The following is an 18,679-nucleotide window of genomic DNA, read 5'->3' as shown; positions in this document are numbered from 1 at the left end:
GACCATATGGTGCCGGAGGCAACAATATCCCCTTGGAGACAAGTCGGCTGGAGGACGATGTGTTGAATCTCGACGCATTTTGAGTGTTCCATCGTCATTAGGATGCCCTGCAAGTTACAATTAACCATCAGTTTTGCGTCGGATTCGAAAATCTAGACTGACATGAGAAAGTGCCACAGGCAGCAATAGACCCTATGAAACATGTCGTATGGTGGCCGATGTATTGAATCTCGACGTAATTTGAGTGTTCCATCGTCATTAGGAGGCCCTGAACGTTACAATTAACCATCAGTTTTGGCGTAGAATTCGAAATCTAGACTCACAGTAGAACGACCATAAGGTGCCCGGGGCAGCAATAGACACTTGGAGACAAGTCGGCTTAAGGAAGATGTATTGAATCTCTACGCAATTTGAGTAATCCGTCGTCATTAGGAGGCCCTGGACGTTACAATTAACTATCAGTTTCGCGTCGTATTCGAAAACCTAGACTCACAGGAGACGGGCCATATGGTGTCCGAGGCAGCAATATCCCCTTGGAGTCAATTCGGCTGGAGGACGATGTATTGAATCTCGACGCAATTTGAGTGTTCCATCGTCATTAGGAGGCCTTGAACGTTACAAGTATCAATCAGTTTTGCGTCGGATTCTACAATCTAGACTTACAGTAGAACGACCATAAAGTGCCTGGGGCACCAATAGACCCATGGAGACAAATCAACTGGAGGCGAATGCATTGAATCTCGACGCAATTCGAGTGTTCCATCGTCATTAGGAGGCCCTGAAAGTTTCAACTAACTATCAGTTTCGCGTCGGATTCGAAAATCTAGACTCACTGGAGACGGACCATATGGTGCCCGAGGCAGCAATATCCCCTTGGAGACAAGTCGGCTGAAGGACGATGTATTGAATCTCGACGCAATTTGAGTGTTCCATCGTCATTACGAGGCCCTGAACGTTACAATTAATTATCGGTTTTGCGTCGGATTCGAAAATCTTTACTCAAAGGAGAACGACCATAAGGTGCCCAAGGCAGCAATAGAACCTTGGAGACAAGTCGGCTGAAGGACGAAGTATTGAATCTCGAGAAAATTAGAGTGTTCCATCGTCATTAGGAGGCCCTGAACGTTACAATTAACCATCAGTTTTGCGTCGGATTCGAAAATCTAGACTCAAAGGAGAACGACCATACGGTGCCCGAGGCAGCAATATCCCCTTGGAGACAAGTCGGCTGAAGGACGATGTATTGATTATCGACGCAATTTGAGTGTTACATCGACATTAGGTGGCCCTGAACATTACAATTATCTATCGGTTTTGCGTCGGATCCGAAAATCTTGACTCAAAGGAGAACGACCATAAGGTGCCCGAGGCAGCAATATCCCCATGGAGACAAGTCGGCTGAAGGACGATGTATTGAATCTCGACGCAATTTGAGTAATCCATCATCATTAGGAGGCCCTGGACGTTACAATTAACTATTAGTTTCGCGTCGTATTCGAAAACCTAGACTCACAGGAGACGGACCATATGGTGTCCGAGGCAGCAATATCCCCTTGGAGTCAATTCGGCTGGAGGACGATGTATTGAATCTCGATGCAATTTGAGTGTTCCATCGTTATTATGAGGCCCTGAACGTTACAAGTATCTATCAGCTTTGCGCCGGATTCGACAATCTAGACTCACAGGTGAACGACCATAAAGTGCCCGAGGCAGCAATAGACCCTTGGAGACAAGTCGGCTGGAGGACGATGTACTGAATCTCGATGCAATTCGAGTGTTCCATAGCCATTAGGAGGCCCTGAATGTTACAATTAACTATCAGTTTCGCGTCGGATTCGAAAATCTAGACTCACAGGAGACGGACCATATGGTGCCCGAGGCAACAATATCCCCTTGGAGACAAGTCGGCCGAAGGACGATGTATTGAATCTCGACGCAATTTGAGTGTTCCATCGTCATTAGGAGGCTTTGGACGTTACAATTAACTATCAGTTTTCGTCGGATTCGATAATCTAGAAACACAGGAGAACGACCATAAGGCGCCCGAGGCAGCCAAAGCTCTTGGAGACAAGTCGGCTGGAGGATGATGTATTGAATCTAGACGCATTTTGAATGTTCGTCGTTAGGAGACACTGAACGTAACAATTAACCATGAGTTTTGCGTAGGATTCGAAAATCTAGACTCACAGGTGACGGACCATAAGGTGCCCGAGGAAGCAATATCCCCTTGGAGACAAGTAGGCTGGGGACGATGTTTTGAATCTCGACGCAATTTGAGTGTTCCATCGTCATTAGGAGGCCCTGACGTTACAATTAACTATCAGTTTTGCGTCGGATTCGAAAATCTTGACCCACAGGAGAAGGTGCCACAGGCAGCAATAGAAACTATGAAACAAGTCGGCTGGTGGCCGATGTATTGAATCTCGACGCAATTCGAGTGTTCCATCGTCATCAGGAGGCCCCGAACGTTAGAAGTAACTATCATTTTGCGTCGGATTCGACAATCTAGACTTACAGGAGAACGACCATTCAGTGCCCGAGGCAGCAATATCCACTTGGAGACAAGTCGGGTGGAGGACGATGTATTGAATCTCGACGCAATTTGAGTGTTCCATCGTCATTAGGAGGCCCTGAACGTTACAATTAACTATCAGTCTCGCGTCGGATTCGAAAATCTAGACTCACAGGAGACGGAAAATATAGTTCCCGAGGCAGCAATATACACTTGGAGACAAGTCGGCTGGTGGCCGATGTATTGAATCTCGACGCAATTTGAGTGTTCCATCGACATTAGGAGGCCCTGAGCGTTACAAGTATCTATCAGTTCTGCGTCGAATTCGACAATCTAGACTTACAGGTGAACGACCATAAAGTGCCCGAGGCAGCAATAGACCCTTGGAGACAAGTCGGCTGGAGGACGATGTATTGAATCTCGATGCAATTCGAGTGTTCCATGCTCATTAGGAGGCCCTGAATGTTACAATTAACTATAAGTTTCGCGTCAGATTCGAAAATCTAGACTCACAGGAGACGGACCATATGGTGCCCGAGGCAACAACATCCCCTTGGAGACAAGTCGGCTGGAGGACGATGTATTGAATCTCGACGCAATTTGAATGTTCCGTCGTCATTAGGAGGCCCTGATCGTTACAATTAATTATCAGTTTTGCGTCGGATTCGAAAATCTAGACTCTCACGAGAAGGACAATAAGGTGCCCGAGGCAGCAAAATCCCCATGGAGACAAGTCGGCTGGAGGACGATGTATTGAATCTCGACGCAATTTGAATGTTCGTCATTAGGAGACCCTGAACGTTACGATTAACCATCAGTTTTGCGTAGGATTCGAAAATCTAGACTCACAGGAGAACGACCATAAGGTGAACGACGCAGCAATAGACCCTTGGAGACAAGTCGGCTGAAGGAAGCTGTATTGAATCTCGACGCAATTTGAGTGTTTCATCGTTATTAGGATGCCCGGCACGTTACTATTAACTATCAGTTTCGCGTCTGTTTCGAATATCTAGACTCACAGGAGAACGACCATAAGGTGCCCGAGGCATCAATATCCCCTTGTAGACAAGTCGGCTGGAGGACGATGTATTGAATCTCGACACAATCTGGGTGTTCCATCGTCATTTGGATGCCCCGAACGTTACAATTAACTACTAGATTTGCGTCGGATTCGAAAATCTTGACCCACAGGAGAAGGTGCCACAGGCAGCAATAGAAACTATGAAACAAGTCGGCTGGTGGCCGATGTATTGAATCTCGACGCAATTCGAGTGTTCCATCGTCATCAGGAGGCCCCGAACGTTAGAAGTAACTATCATTTTGCGTCGGATTCGACAATCTAGACTTACAGGAGAACGACCATTCAGTGCCCGAGGCAGCAATATCCACTTGGAGACAAGTCGGGTGGAGGACGATGTATTGAATCTCGACGCAATTTGAGTGTTCCATCGTCATTAGGAGGCCCTGAACGTTACAATTAACTATCAGTCTCGCGTCGGATTCGAAAATCTAGACTCACAGGAGACGGAAAATATAGTTCCCGAGGCAGCAATATACACTTGGAGACAAGTCGGCTGGTGGCCGATGTATTGAATCTCGACGCAATTTGAGTGTTCCATCGACATTAGGAGGCCCTGAGCGTTACAAGTATCTATCAGTTCTGCGTCGAATTCGACAATCTAGACTTACAGGTGAACGACCATAAAGTGCCCGAGGCAGCAATAGACCCTTGGAGACAAGTCGGCTGGAGGACGATGTATTGAATCTCGATGCAATTCGAGTGTTCCATGCTCATTAGGAGGCCCTGAATGTTACAATTAACTATAAGTTTCGCGTCAGATTCGAAAATCTAGACTCACAGGAGACGGACCATATGGTGCCCGAGGCAACAACATCCCCTTGGAGACAAGTCGGCTGAAGGACGATGTATTGAATCTCGACGCAATTTGAGTGTTCCATTGTCATTAGGAGGCTTTGGGCGTTACAATTAACTATCAGTTTCGCGTCGGATTCGAAAATCTAGACTCACAGGAGAAAGACCATAAGGTGCCCGAGGCACCAATATACCCATGGAGAGAAGTCGGCTGGACGACGATGTATTGAATCTCGACGCAAATCGAGTGTTCCATCGTCATTAGGAGGCCCTGAATGTTTCTATTAACTATCAGTTTCGCGTCGGATTCGAAAATCTAGACTCACAGGAGACGGACCATATGGTGCCCGAATCAGCAATATCCCCTCGGAGACAAGTCGGCTGGAGGACGATGTATTGAATCTCGATGCAATTTGAGTGTTCCATCGTCATTAGGAGGCCCTGAACGTTACAATTAACCATCAGTTTTGCGTAGGATTCGAAAATATAGACTCACAGGAGAACGACCGTAAGGTGCCCGTGGCAGTAATAGACCCTTGGAGACTAGTCGGATGAAGGAAGATATATTGAATCTCGACGCAATTTTATTGTTCCATCGTCATTAGGAGGCCCTGAACGTTACAATTAACTATCAGTTTCGCGTCTGATTCAAAAATCTACACTCACAGGGAAGGACAATATAGTGCCCGAGGCAGCAATATCCCGCTGTAGACAAGTCGGCTGGAGGACGGTGTATTGAGTCTCGACACAATTTGAGTGTTCCATCGTCATTAGGAGGCGCTAAACGTTACAATTAACTATCAGTTATCCGTCGGATTCGAAGATCTAGACTCACAGGAGAACGACCATAAAGTGCCCGAGGCAGCCAAAACACTTGGAGGCAAGTCGGCTGGAGGATGATGTATTGAATCCAGACGCAATTTGAATGTTCGTCATTAGGAGACACTGAACGTAACAATTAACCATGAGTTTTGCGTAGGATTCGAAAATCTAGACTCACAGGATTACGACCATAAGCTGCCCGAGGCAGCAATAGACCCATGGAGACAGGTCGGCCGAAAGTCGATGTAACGAATGTCGATGCAATTTGACTGTTCCATCGTCATTAGGAGGCCCTGAACGGTACAATTAACTATCAGTTTTGCGTCGGATTCGAAAATCTAGACTCACAGGAGAACGACCATAAGGTGCCCGAGGCAGCAATAGACCCTTGGAGACAAGTCGGCTGAAGGACGATGTACTGAATCTCGACGCAATATGAGTGTTCCATCGTCATTAGGAGGCTCGGATCTTTACAATTATTTATCAGTTTCGCGTCGGATTCGAAAATCTAGACTCAGTGGTGACGGACCCTATGATGCCAGAGGTAGCATTATCCCCTTGGAGACAATTCGGCTGGAGGACGATGTATTGAGTATCGACGCAATTTGAGAGTTCCATCGTCATTAGGATGCCCTGCACGTTACAATTTACTATCAGTTTTGCGTCGGATTCGATAATCTAGACTCACAGGAGAACGACCATAAGGTGCCCGAGGCAGCCAAAACTCTTGGAGACAAGTCGGCTGGAGGATGATGTATTGAATCTCGACGCAATTTGAATGTTCGTCATTAGGAGATCCCTGAACGTTACAATTAACTATCAGTTTTGTGTCGGTTTAAAAAATCTAGACTCACAGGAGACGGACCATACTGTGCCCGAGGCAGCAATAGCCCCTTGGTGTCAAGTCGGCTGAAGGACGATGTATTGAATCTCGACGCAATTTGAGTGTTCCATCGTCATTTGGAGGCCCTGAACGATACAATTAACAATCAGTTTTGCGTCGGATTCAAAAATCTAGACTTACAGGAGTCGGACCATACGGTGCCCGAGGCAGCAATATCCCCTTGGAGACAAGTCGGCTGGAGGACGATGTATTGAATCTCGACATAATTTGAGTGTTCCATCGTCATTAGGAGGCGCTAAACGTTACAATTAACTATCAGTTATGCGTCGGATTCGAAAATCTAGACTCACAGGAGAACGACCATAAGGTGCCCGAGGCAGCAATAGACCCTTGGAGAAAATTCTGCTGGAGGCCGATGTATTGAATTTCGACGCAATTTGAGTGGTCCATACTCATTAGGAGGCCTTGAACGTTACAATTAACTATCAGTTTTGCGTCGGATTCTACAATCTAGTCTTACAGGAGAACGACGATAAGGTGCCCGAGGCAGCAATAGACTCTTGGAGACAAGTAGGCTGGAGGACGATGTATTGAATATCGACGCAATTTAAGTGTTCCATCGTGATTAGGAGGCCCTGAACATTACAATTAACTATCAGTTTTGCGTCGGATTCAAAAATCTAGACTCACAGGAGTCGGACCATAACGTGCCCGAGGCAGCAATATCCCCTTGGAGACTAGTCGGATGGAGGACGATGTATTGAATCTCTACGCAGTTTGAGTGTTCCATCGTCATTAGGAGGCCCTGAACGTTACAATTAACTATTAGTTTCGCGTCAGATTCAAAAATCTAGACTCACAGGAGACGGCCCTATTGTGCCCGAGGCAGCATTATCCCCTTGGAGACAAGTCGGCTGGAGGGCGATGTATTGAATCTCGACGCAATATGAGAATTCCATCGTCATTATGAGGCCCTGATTGTTACAATTAACTATCAGTTTTGCGTCGGATTCGAAAATCTAGACTCACAGGAGACGGACTGAAGGTGCCCGAGGCAGCAATATCCCCTTGGAGACAAGTCGGCTGGAGGACGATGTATTGAGTCTCGACGCAATTTGAGTGTTCCATCGTCATTAGGAGGCCCTGAACGTTACAATTTACTATCAGTTTTGCGTCGGATTCGACAATCTAGACTCACAGGAGTCGGACCATAAGGTGCCCGAGGCAGCAATACTCCCTTGGAGACAAGTCGGCTGAAGGACGATGTACTGAATCTCGACGCAATATGAGTGTTCCATCTTCAGAAGGAGGCCCTATCTATCAGTTTCGCGTCGGATTCAAAAATCTAGACGCACAGGAGACAGACCATATGGTGCTCGAGGCAGCAATACCCCTTGGAGACAAATCGGCTGGAGGACGATGTATTAAATTTCGACGCAATTTGAGTGTTCCATCGTCATTAGGAGGCCCTGAACGTTACAATTACCTATCAGTTTCGCGTCGGATTCGAAAATCTAGACTCACAGGAGACGGACCCTATGGTGCCCGAGGGAGCATTACCCCCTTGGAGACAAGTCGGCTGGAGGACGATGTATTGAATCTCGACGCAATTTGAGAGTTCCATCGTTATTACGTGGCCCTGATTGTTACAATCAACTAACAGTTATGCGTCGGATTCGAAAATCTAGACTCACAGGAGAACGACCATAAGGTGCCCGAGGCAGCTATAGACCTTTGGAGCCAGGTCGGCTGAAGGTCGATGTACTGAATCTCGACGCAATATGAGTGTTCCAACGTCATTAGGAGGCCCTGAACGTTACAATTATCTATCAGTTTCGCGTCGGATTCGAAAATCTAGACGCACAGGAGACGGACCATATGGTGCCCGAGGCAGCAATACCACCTTGGAGACAAATCGGCTGGAAGACGATGTATTGAATTTCGACGCAATTTGAGTGTTCCATCGTCATTAGGAGGCCCTGAACGTTACAATTAACTATCAGTTTTGCGTCGGATTCAAAAATCTAGACTCACAGGAGACGGACCATACGGTGCCCGAGGCAGCAATAGCCCCTTGGAGGCTAGTCGGCTGGAGGACGATGTATTGAATCTCGACGCAATTTGAGTGTCCATCGTCATTAGTAGGCCCTGACGTTACAATTAGCTATCAGCTTTGCGTCGGATTCGACAATCTAGACTTACAAAAGAACGACGATAAGGTGCCCGAGGCTGCAATAGACCCTTGGAGACAAGTCGGCTGGAGAGCGATGTATTGAATTTCGACGCAATTTGAGTGTTCCATCGTGATTAGGAGTCCCTGAACGTAAAAATTAACTATCAGTTTTGCGTCGGATTCGAAAATCTAGACTCACAGGAGGACGACCATAAGGTGCCCGATGCAGCAATAGACCTTTGGAGACAAGTCGGCTGTAGGACGATGTATTGAATCGCGACGCAATTTGAGAATTCCATCGTCATTAGGAGGCCCTGAACGCTACAAATTACTATCAGTTTTGCGTCGGATTCGACAATCTAGACTCACAGGAGTCGGACCATAAGGAGCCCGAGGCAGCAGTACTCCCTTGGAGACAAGTCGGCTGAAGGACGACGTATTGAATCTCGACGCAATTTGAGTGTTCCATCATCATTAGGAGGCCCTGAACGTTTCAAATTACTATCAGTTTTGCGTCGGATTCGACAATCTAGACTCACAGGAGTCGGACCATAAGGTGCCCGAGGCAGCAGTACTCCCTTGGAGACAAGTCGGCTGAAGGACGATGTACTGAATCTCGACGCAATATCAGTGTTCCATCTTCATAAGGAGGCCATATCTATCAGTTTCGCGTCGGATTCAAAAATCTAGACGCACAGGAGACGGACCATATGGTGCTCGAGGCAGCAATACCCCTTGGAGACAAATCGGCTGGAGGACGAAGTATTGAATTTCGACGCAATTTGAGTGTTCCATTGTCATTAGGAGGCCCTGAACGTTACAATTAACTATCAGTTTTGCGTCGGATTCGAAAATCTAGACTCACAGGAGACGGACCCTATGGTGCCCGAGGGAGCATTATCCCCTTGGAGACAAGTCGGCTGGAGGACGATGTATTGAATCTCGACGCAATTTCAGAGTTCCATCGTCATTACGAGGCCCTGATTGTTATAATCAACTAACAGTTATGCGTCGGATTCGAAAATCTAGACTCACAGGAGAACGACCATACGGTGCCCGAGGCAGCAATACCCCCTTGGAGACAAATCGGCTGGAGGACGATTCATTGAATCTCGACGCATTTTGAGTGTTTCATCGTCATTAGGAGGCCCTGAACGTTAATATTAACTATCAGTTTCACGTCGGATTCGAAACCTAGACTCAAAGGAGACGGACCATAAGGTGCCCGAGGCAGCAATATCCCCTTGGAGACAAGTCGGCTGGAGGACGATGTATTGGATCGCTACGCAATTTGAGTGTTCCATCGTCATTAGGAGGCCCCGAATGTTACAATTAACAATCAGTTTTTCGTTGCATTCGAAAATCTAGACTTACTGGAGACGGACCATAAGGTGCCCGAGGCATCAATATCCCCTTGGAGACAAGTCCGCTGGAGGACGATGTATTGAATCGAGCCGCAATTTGAGTGCTCCATCGTCATTAGGAGTGCCTGAACGTTACAATTAACTATCAGTTTTGCGTCGGATTCGAAAATGTAGAATTACAGGACACGGAACATATGGTGCCCGAGGCAGCGATATCCCCTTGGAGACAAGTCGGCTGGAGGACGATGTATTGAATCTCGACGCAATTTGAGTGCTCCATCGTCATTAGGAGGCCCTGACGTTACAATTAACTATCAGTTTTGCGTCGGATTCGACAATCTAGACTTACAGGAGGACGAACATAAGGTGCCAGAGGCAGCAATAGACCCTTGGAGACAAGTCGGCTGTAGGACGATGTATTGAATCTCGACGCAATTTGAGTGTTCCATCGTCATTAGGAGGCCCTGAACATTACAATTAACTATCAGTTTTGCGTCGGATTCAAAAATCTAGTCTCACAGGAGACGGACCATACGGCGCCCGAGGCAGCAATATCCGCTTGGAGACTAGTCGGCAGGAGGACGATGTATTGAATCTCGACGCAATTTGAGTGTCCATCGTCATTAGTGGGCCCTGACGTTACAATTAACTATCAGTTTTGCGTCGGATTCGACAATCTAGACTTACAGGAGAACGACGATAAGGTGCCCGAGGCTGCAATAGACCCTTGGAGACAAGTCGGCTGGAGGGCGATGTATTGAATTTCGACGCAATTTGAGTGTTCCATCGTCATTAGGAGTCCCTGAACGTAACACTTAAGTATCAGTTTTGCGTCGGATTCGAAAATCTAGACTCACAGGAGGACGACCATAAGGTGCCCGATGCAGCAATAGACCTTTGGAGACAAGTCGGCTGGAGGACGATGTATTGAATCTCGACGCAATTTGAGAGGTCCATCGTCATTATGAGACCCTGATTGTTACAATAAACTATCAGTTTTGCGTCGGATCCGAAAATCTAGACTCACAGGAGAACGACCATATGGTGCCCGAGGCAGCAATACCCCCTTGGAGACAAATCGGCTGGAGGACGATTCATTGAATCTCGACGCATTTTGTGTGTTTCATCGTCATTAGGAGGCCCTGAACGTTACAATTAACTATCAATTTCACGTCGGATTCGAAAATCTAGACTCAAAAAAGACGGACCATAAGGTGCCCGAGGCAGCAATATCCCCTTGGAGGCAAGTCGGCTGGAGGACGATGTACTGAATCTCGACGCAATTTGAGTGTTCCATCGTGATTAGGAGGCCCTGAACGTTACAATTAACTATCAATTTTGCTTCGGATTCGACAATCTAGACTTACAGGAGAACGACAATAAGGTGCCCGAGGCAACAATAGACCCTTGGAGACAAGTCGGCTGGAAGGCGATGTATTGAATATCGACGCAATATGAGTGTTCCATCGTCATTTGGAGGCCCTGAACGTTACAATTAACTATCAGTTTTGCGTCGGATTCAAAAATCTAGACTCACAGGAGTCGGACCATACGGTGTCCGAGGCAGCAATATCCCCTTGGAGACTAGTCGGCTGGAGGACGATGTGTTGAATCTCGACGCCATTTGAGTGTTCCATCGTCATTAGGAGGCCCTGAAAGTTACAATTAACTATCAGTTTTGCGTCGGATTCGAAAATCTAGACTCACAGGACGAAGACCATAAGGTGCCCGAGGCGGCAATAGACCTTTGGAGACAAGTCGGCTGATGGACGTTGTATTGAATCTCGACGCAATTTGAGAGTTCCATTACATTAGGAGGCCCTGAACGTTACAATTAACTATCAGAGTTGCGTCGGATTCAAAAGTCTAGACTCACAGGAGTCGGACCATACGGTGCCTGAGGCAGCAATATCCCGTTGGAGACTAGTCGGCTGGAGGATGATGTATTGAATCTCGACGCAATTTGAGTGTTCCATCGTCATTAGAGGGCCCTGAACGTGACAATTAACCATCAGTTTTGCGTCGGATTCGAAAATCTAGACTCAAAGGAGGACGACCATTTCGTGCCCGAGGCAGCAATAGACCTTTGGAGAGAAGTCGGCTGGAGGACGATGTATTGAAACTCGACGCAATTTGAGTGTTCCATCATCATTAGGAGGCCCTTAACGTTACAATTAACTATCAGTTTTTCGTCGGATTCGAAAATCTAGACGCACAAGAGAACGATCATAAGGTGCCCGAGGCAGCAATAGACCCTTGGAGACAAGTCGGCTGGAGGACGATGTATTGGATCGCTACGCAATTTGAGTGTTCCATCGTCATTAGGAGGCCCTGAATGTTACAATTAACAATCAGTTTTTCGTTGGATTCGAAAATCTAGACTCACTGGAGACGGACCATAAGGCGCCTGAGGCTGCAATAGACCCTTGGAGACAAGTCGGCTGGAGGGCGATGTATTGAATTTCGACGCAATTTGAGTTTTCCATCGTCATTAGGAGTCCCTGAACGTAACACTTAAGTATCAGTTTTGCGTCGGATTCGAAAATCTAGACTCACAGGAGGACGACCATAAGGTGCCCGATGCAGCAATAGAGCTTTGGAGACAAGTCGGCTGGATTACGATGTATTGAATCTCGACGCAATTTGAGAGTTCCATCGTCATTATGAGACCCTGATTGTTACAATTAACTATCAGTTTTGCGTCGGATTCGAAAATCTAGACTCACAGGAGAACGACCATATGGTGCCCGAGGCAGCAATACCCCCTTGGAGACAAATCGGCTGGAGGTCGATGTATTGAATAGCGACGCAATTTGAGTGTTCCATCGTCATTAGGATGCCCTGAAAGTTACAATTAACTATCATATTGCGTCGGATTCGAAAATCTAGACTCACAAGAGAACGATCATAAGGTGCCCGAAGCAGCAATAGACCCTTGGAGACAAGTCGGCTGGAAGACGATGTATTGGATCGCTACCCAATTTGAGTGTTCCATCGTCATTAGGAGGCCCTGAATGTTACAATTAACAATCAGTTTTTCGTTGGATTGGAAAATCTAGACTCACTGGAGACGGACCATAAAGTGCCCGAGGCATCAATATCCCCTTGGAGACAAGTCCGCTGGAGGACGATGTAATGAATCGCGACGCAATTTGAGTGCTCCATCGTCATTAGGAGTGCCTGAACGTTACAATTAACTATCAGTTTTGCGTCGGATTCGAAAATGTAGACGCACAGGAGCACGACCATAAGGTGCCAGAGGCAGCAATAGACCCTTGGAGACAAGTCGGCTGGAGGACGATGTATTGAATCTCGACGCAATTTGAGAGTTCCATCGCCATTATGAGACCCTGATTGTTACCATTAAATATCAGTTTTGCGTCGGATCCGAAAATCTAGACTCACAGGAGAACGACCATATGGTGCCCGAGGCAGCAATACCCCCTTGGAGACTAGTCGGCTGGAGGACGATGTGTTGAATCTCGACGCAATTTGAGTGTTCCATCGTCATTAGGATGCCCTGAACGTTACAATTAACCAGCAGTTTTGCGTCGGATTCGAAAATCTAGACTCACAGGAGGACGACCATTTGGTGCCCGAGGCAGCAATAGACCTTTGGAGAGAAGTCGGCTGGAGGACGATGTATTGAAACTCGACGCAATTTGAGTGTTCCATCGTCATTAGAAGGCCCTGAACGTTACAATTAACTATCACTTTTGCGTCGGATTCAAAAATCTAGACTCCCAGGAGAACGACCATAAGGTGCCCGATGCAGCAATAGAGCTTTGGAGACAAGTCGGCTGGAGGACGATGTATTGAATCTCGACGCAATTTGAGAGTTCCATCGTCATTATGAGACCCTGATTGTTACAATTAACTATCAGTTTTGCGTCGGATTCGAAAATCTAGACTCACAGGAGAACGACCATATGGTGCCCGAGGCAGCAATACCCCCTTGAAGACAAATCGGCTGGAGGTCGATGTATTGAATCGCGACGCAATTTGAGTGTTCCATCGACATTAGGATGCCCTGAAAGTTACAATTAACTATCATATTGCGTCGGATTCGAAAATCTAGACTCACAAGAGAACGATCATAAGGTGCCCGAAGCAGCAATAGACCCTTGGAGACAAGTCGGCTGGAAGACGATGTATTGGATCGCTACCCAATTTGAGTGTTCCTTCGTCATTAGGAGGCCCTGAATGTTACAATTAACAATCAGTTTTTCGTTGGATTCGAAAATCTAGACTCACTGGAGACGGACCATAAAGTGCCCGAGGCATCAATATCCCCTTGGAGACAAGTCCGCTGGAGGACGATGTAATGAATCGCGACGCAATTTGAGTGCTCCATCGTCATTAGGAGTGCCTGAACGTTACAATTAACTATCAGTTTTGCGTCGGATTCGAAAATGTATAATTACAGGACACGGAACATATGGTGCCCGAGGCAGCGATATCCCCTTGGAGACAAGTCGGCTGGAGGACGATGTGTTGAATCTCGACGCAATTTGAGTGTTCCATCGTCATTAGGAGGCCCTTAATACTACAATTAACTATCAGTTTTGCGTCGGATTCGATAATGTAGACGCACAGGAGCACGACCATAAGGTGCCAGAGGCAGCAATAGACCCTTGGAGAAAGTCGGCTGGAGGACGATGTATTTAATCTCGACGATATTTTGAGAGTTCCATCGTCATTATGAGACCCTGATTGTTACAATTAACTATCAGTTTTGCGTCGGATCCGAAAATCTAGACTCACAGGAGAACGACCATATGGTGCCCGAGGCAGCAATACCCCCTTGGAGACTAGTCGGCTGGAGGACGATGTATTGAATCTCGACGCAATTTGAGTCTTCCATCGTCATTAGGATGCCCTGAACGTTACAATTAACCATCAGTTTTGCGTCGGATTCGAAAATCTAGACTCACAGGAGGACGACCATTTGGTGCCCGAGGCAGCAATAGACCTTTGGAGAGAAGTCGGCTGGAGGACGATGTATTGAAACTCGACGCAATTTGGGTGTTCCATCATCATTAGGAGGCCCTTAACGTTACAATTAACTATCAGTTTTGCGTCGGATTCGAAAATCTAGACGCACAGGAGCAGGACCATAAGGTGCCAGAGGCATCAATATCCCCTTGGAGGCAAGTCCGCTGGAGGACGATGTATTGAATCGCGACGCAATTTGAGTGCTCCATCGTCATTAGGAGTGCCTGATCGTTACAATTGACTATCAGTTTTACGTCGGATTCGGAAATGTAGAATTACAGGACACGGAACATATGGTGCCCGAGGCAGAGATATCCCCGTGGAGACAAGTCGGCTGGAGGACGATGTATTGAATCTCGACGCAATTTGAGTGTTCCACCGTCATTAGGAGGCCCTGAACGTTACAATTAACTATCAGTTTTGCGACGGATTCGAAAATCTAGAGTCAACGTAGAACGACCATAAGGATCCCGAGGCAGCAATAGACCCTTGGAGACAAGTCGGCTGGAGTCCGATGTATTGAATGTCGACGCAATTTGAGTGTTCCATCGTCATTAGGAGGCCCTGACGTTACAATTAACTACCAGTTTTGCGTCGGATTCAAAAATCTAGACTCACAGGAGACGGACCATACGGCGCCCGAGGCAGCAATATCCCCTTGGAGACTAGTCGGCAGGAGGACGATGTATTGAATCTCGACGCAATTTCAGTGTCCATCGTCATTAGTGGGCCCCGACGTTACAATTAACTATCAGTTTTGCGTCGGATTCGACAATCTAGACTTACAGGAGAACGACGATAAGGTGCCCGAGGCTGCAATAGACCCTTGAAGACAAGTCGGCTGGAGGGCGATGTATTGAATTTCGACGCAATTTGAGTGTTCCATCGTCATTAGGAGTCCCTGAACGTAACACTTAAGTATCAGTTTAGCGTCGGATTCGAAAATCTAGACTCACAGGAGGACGACCATAAGGTGCCCGATGCAGCAATAGACCTTTGGAGACAAGTCGGCTGGAGGACGATGTATTGAATCTCGACGCAATTTGAGAGTTCCATCGTCATTATGAGACCCTGATTGTTACAATTAACTATCAGTTTTGCGTCGGATCCGAAAATCTAGACTCACAGGAGAACGACCATTTGGTGCCCGAGGCAGCAATACCCCCTTGGAGGCAAATCGGCTGGAGGACGATTCATTCAATCTCGACGCATTTTGTGTCTTTCATCGTCATTAGGAGGCCCTGAACGTTACAATTAACTATCAATTTCACGTCGGATTCGAAAATCTAGACTCAAAAAAGACGGACCATAAGGTGCCCGAGGCAGCAATATCCCCTTTGAGGCAAGTCGGCTGGAGGACGATGTACTGAATCTCGACGCAATTTGAGTGTTCCATCGTGATTAGGAGGCCCTGAACGTTACAATTAACTATCACTTTTGCGTCGGATTCGACAATCTAGACTTACAGGAGAACGACCATAAGGTGCCCGAGGCAACAATAGACCTTTGGAGACAAGTCGGCTGATGGACGTTGTATTGAATCTCGACGCAATTTGAGAGTTCCATCACATTAGGAGGCCCTGAACGTTACAATTAACTATCAGAGTTGCGTCGGATTCAAAAGTCTAGACTCACAGGAGTCGGACCATACGGTGCCTGAGGCAGCAATATCCCGTTGGAGACTAGTCGCAATTTGAGTGTTCCATCGTCATTAGAAGGCCCTGAACGTTACAATTAACTATCACTTTTGCGTCGGATTCAAAAATCTAGACTCACAAGAGAACGATCATAAGGTGCCCGAAGCAGCAATAGACCCTTGGAGACAAGTCATTAGAGGGCCCTGAACGTGACAATTAACCATCAGTTTTGCGTCGGATTCGAAAATCTAGACTCAAAGGAGGACGACAATTTGGTGCCCGAGGCAGCAATAGACCTTTGGAGAGAAGTCGGCTGGAGGACGATGTATTGAAACTCGACGCAATTTGAGTGTTCCATCATCATTAGGAGGCCCTTAACGTTACAATTAACTATCAGTTTTGCGTCGGATTCGAAAATCTAGACGCACAAGAGAACGATCATAAGGTGCCCGAGGCAGCAATAGACCCTTGGAGACAAGTCGGCTGGAGGACGATGTATTGGATCGCTACGCGATTTGAGTGTTCCATCGTCATTAGGAGGCCCTGTTTTTCGTTGGATTCGAAAATCTAGACTCACTGGAGACGGACCATAAGGCGCCTGAGGCTGCAATAGACCCTTGGAGACAAGTCGGCTGGAGGGCGATGTATTGAATTTCGACGCAATTTGAGTGTTCCATCGTCATTAGGAGTCCCTGAACGTAACACTTAAGTATCAGTTTTGCGTCGGATTCGAAAATCTAGACTCACAGGAGGACGACCATAAGGTGCCCGATGCAGCAATAGAGCTTTGGAGACAAGTCGGCTGGAGGACGATGTATTGAATCACGACGCAATTTGAGTGTTCCATCGTCATTAGGATGCCCTGAAAGTTACAATTAACTATCATATTGCGTCGGATTCGAAAATCTAGACTCACAAGAGAACGATCATAAGGTGCCCGAAGCAGCAATAGACCCTTGGAGACAAGTTGGCTGGAAGACGATGTATTGGATCGCTACCCAATTTGAGTGTTCCATCGTCATTAGGAGGCCCTGAATGTTACAATTAACAATCAGTTTTTCGTTGGATTCGAAAATCTAGACTCACTGGAGACGGACCATAAAGTGCCCGAGGCATCAATATCCCCTTGGAGACAAGTTCGCTGGGGGACGATGTAATGAATCGCGACGCAATTTGAGTGCTCCATCGTCATTAGGAGTGCCTGAACGTTACAATTAACTATCAGTTTTGCGTCGGATTCGAAAATGTATAATTACAGGACACGGAACATATGGTGCCCGAGGCAGCGATATCCCCTTGGAGACAAGTCGGCTGGAGGACGATGTATTGAATCTCGACGCAATTTGAGTGTTCCATCGTCATTAGGAGGCCCTTAATACTACAATTAACTATCAGTCTTGCGTCGGATTAGAAAATGTAGACGCACAGGAGCACGACCATAAGGTGCCAGAGGCAGCAATAGACCCTTGGAGACAAGTCGGCTGGAGGACGATGTATTGAATCTCGACGCAATTTGAGAGTTCCATCGTCATTATGAGACCCTGATTGTTACAATTAACTATCAGTTTTGCGTCGGATCCGAAAATCTAGACTCACAGGAGAACGACCATATGGTGCCCGAGGCAGCAATACCCCCTTGGAGACTAGTCGGCTGGAGGACGATGTGTTGAATCTCGACGCAATTTGAGTGTTCCATCGTCATTAGGATGCCCTGAACGTTACAATTAACCATCAGTTTTGCGTCGGATTCGAAAATCTAGACTCACAGGAGGACGACCATTTGGTGCCCGAGGCAGCAATAGACCTTTGGAGAGAAGTCGGCTGGAGGACGATGTATTGAAACTCGACGCAATTTGAGTGTTCCATCGTCATTAGAAGGCCCTGAACGTTACAATTAACTATCACTTTTGCGTCTGATTCAAAAATCTAGACTCACAAGAGAACGATCATAAGGTGCCCGAAGCAGCAATAGACCCTTGGAGACAAGTCGGCTGGAAGACGATGTATTGGATCGCTACCCAATTTGAGTGTTCCATCGTCATTAGGAGGCCCTGAATGTTACAATTAACAATCAGTTTTTCGTTGGATTCGAAAATCTAGACTCACTGGAGACGGACCATAAAGTGCCCGAGGCATCAATATCCCCTTGGAGACAAGTCCGCTGGAGGACGATGTAATGAATCGCGACGCAATTTGAGTGCTCCATCGTCATTAGGAGTGCCTGAACGTTACAATTAACTATCAGTTTTGCGTCGGATTCAAAAATGTATAATTACAGTACACGGAACATATGGTGCCCGAGGCAGCGATATCCCCTTGGAGACAAGTCGGCTGGAGGACGATGTATTGAATCTCGACGCAATTTGAGAGTTCCATCGTCATTATGAGACCCTGATTGTTACAATTAACTATCAGTTTTGCGTCGGATCCGAAAATCTAGACTCACAGGAGAACGACCA

This window comes from Schistocerca americana, chromosome 6, assembly GCF_021461395.2.
Source record: "Schistocerca americana isolate TAMUIC-IGC-003095 chromosome 6, iqSchAmer2.1, whole genome shotgun sequence".
NCBI classification, from domain to species: Eukaryota; Metazoa; Arthropoda; class Insecta; order Orthoptera; family Acrididae; genus Schistocerca; species Schistocerca americana.
The sequence above is the reverse complement of the archived record's forward strand: the minus strand, read 5'-3'. Positions refer to the sequence as shown.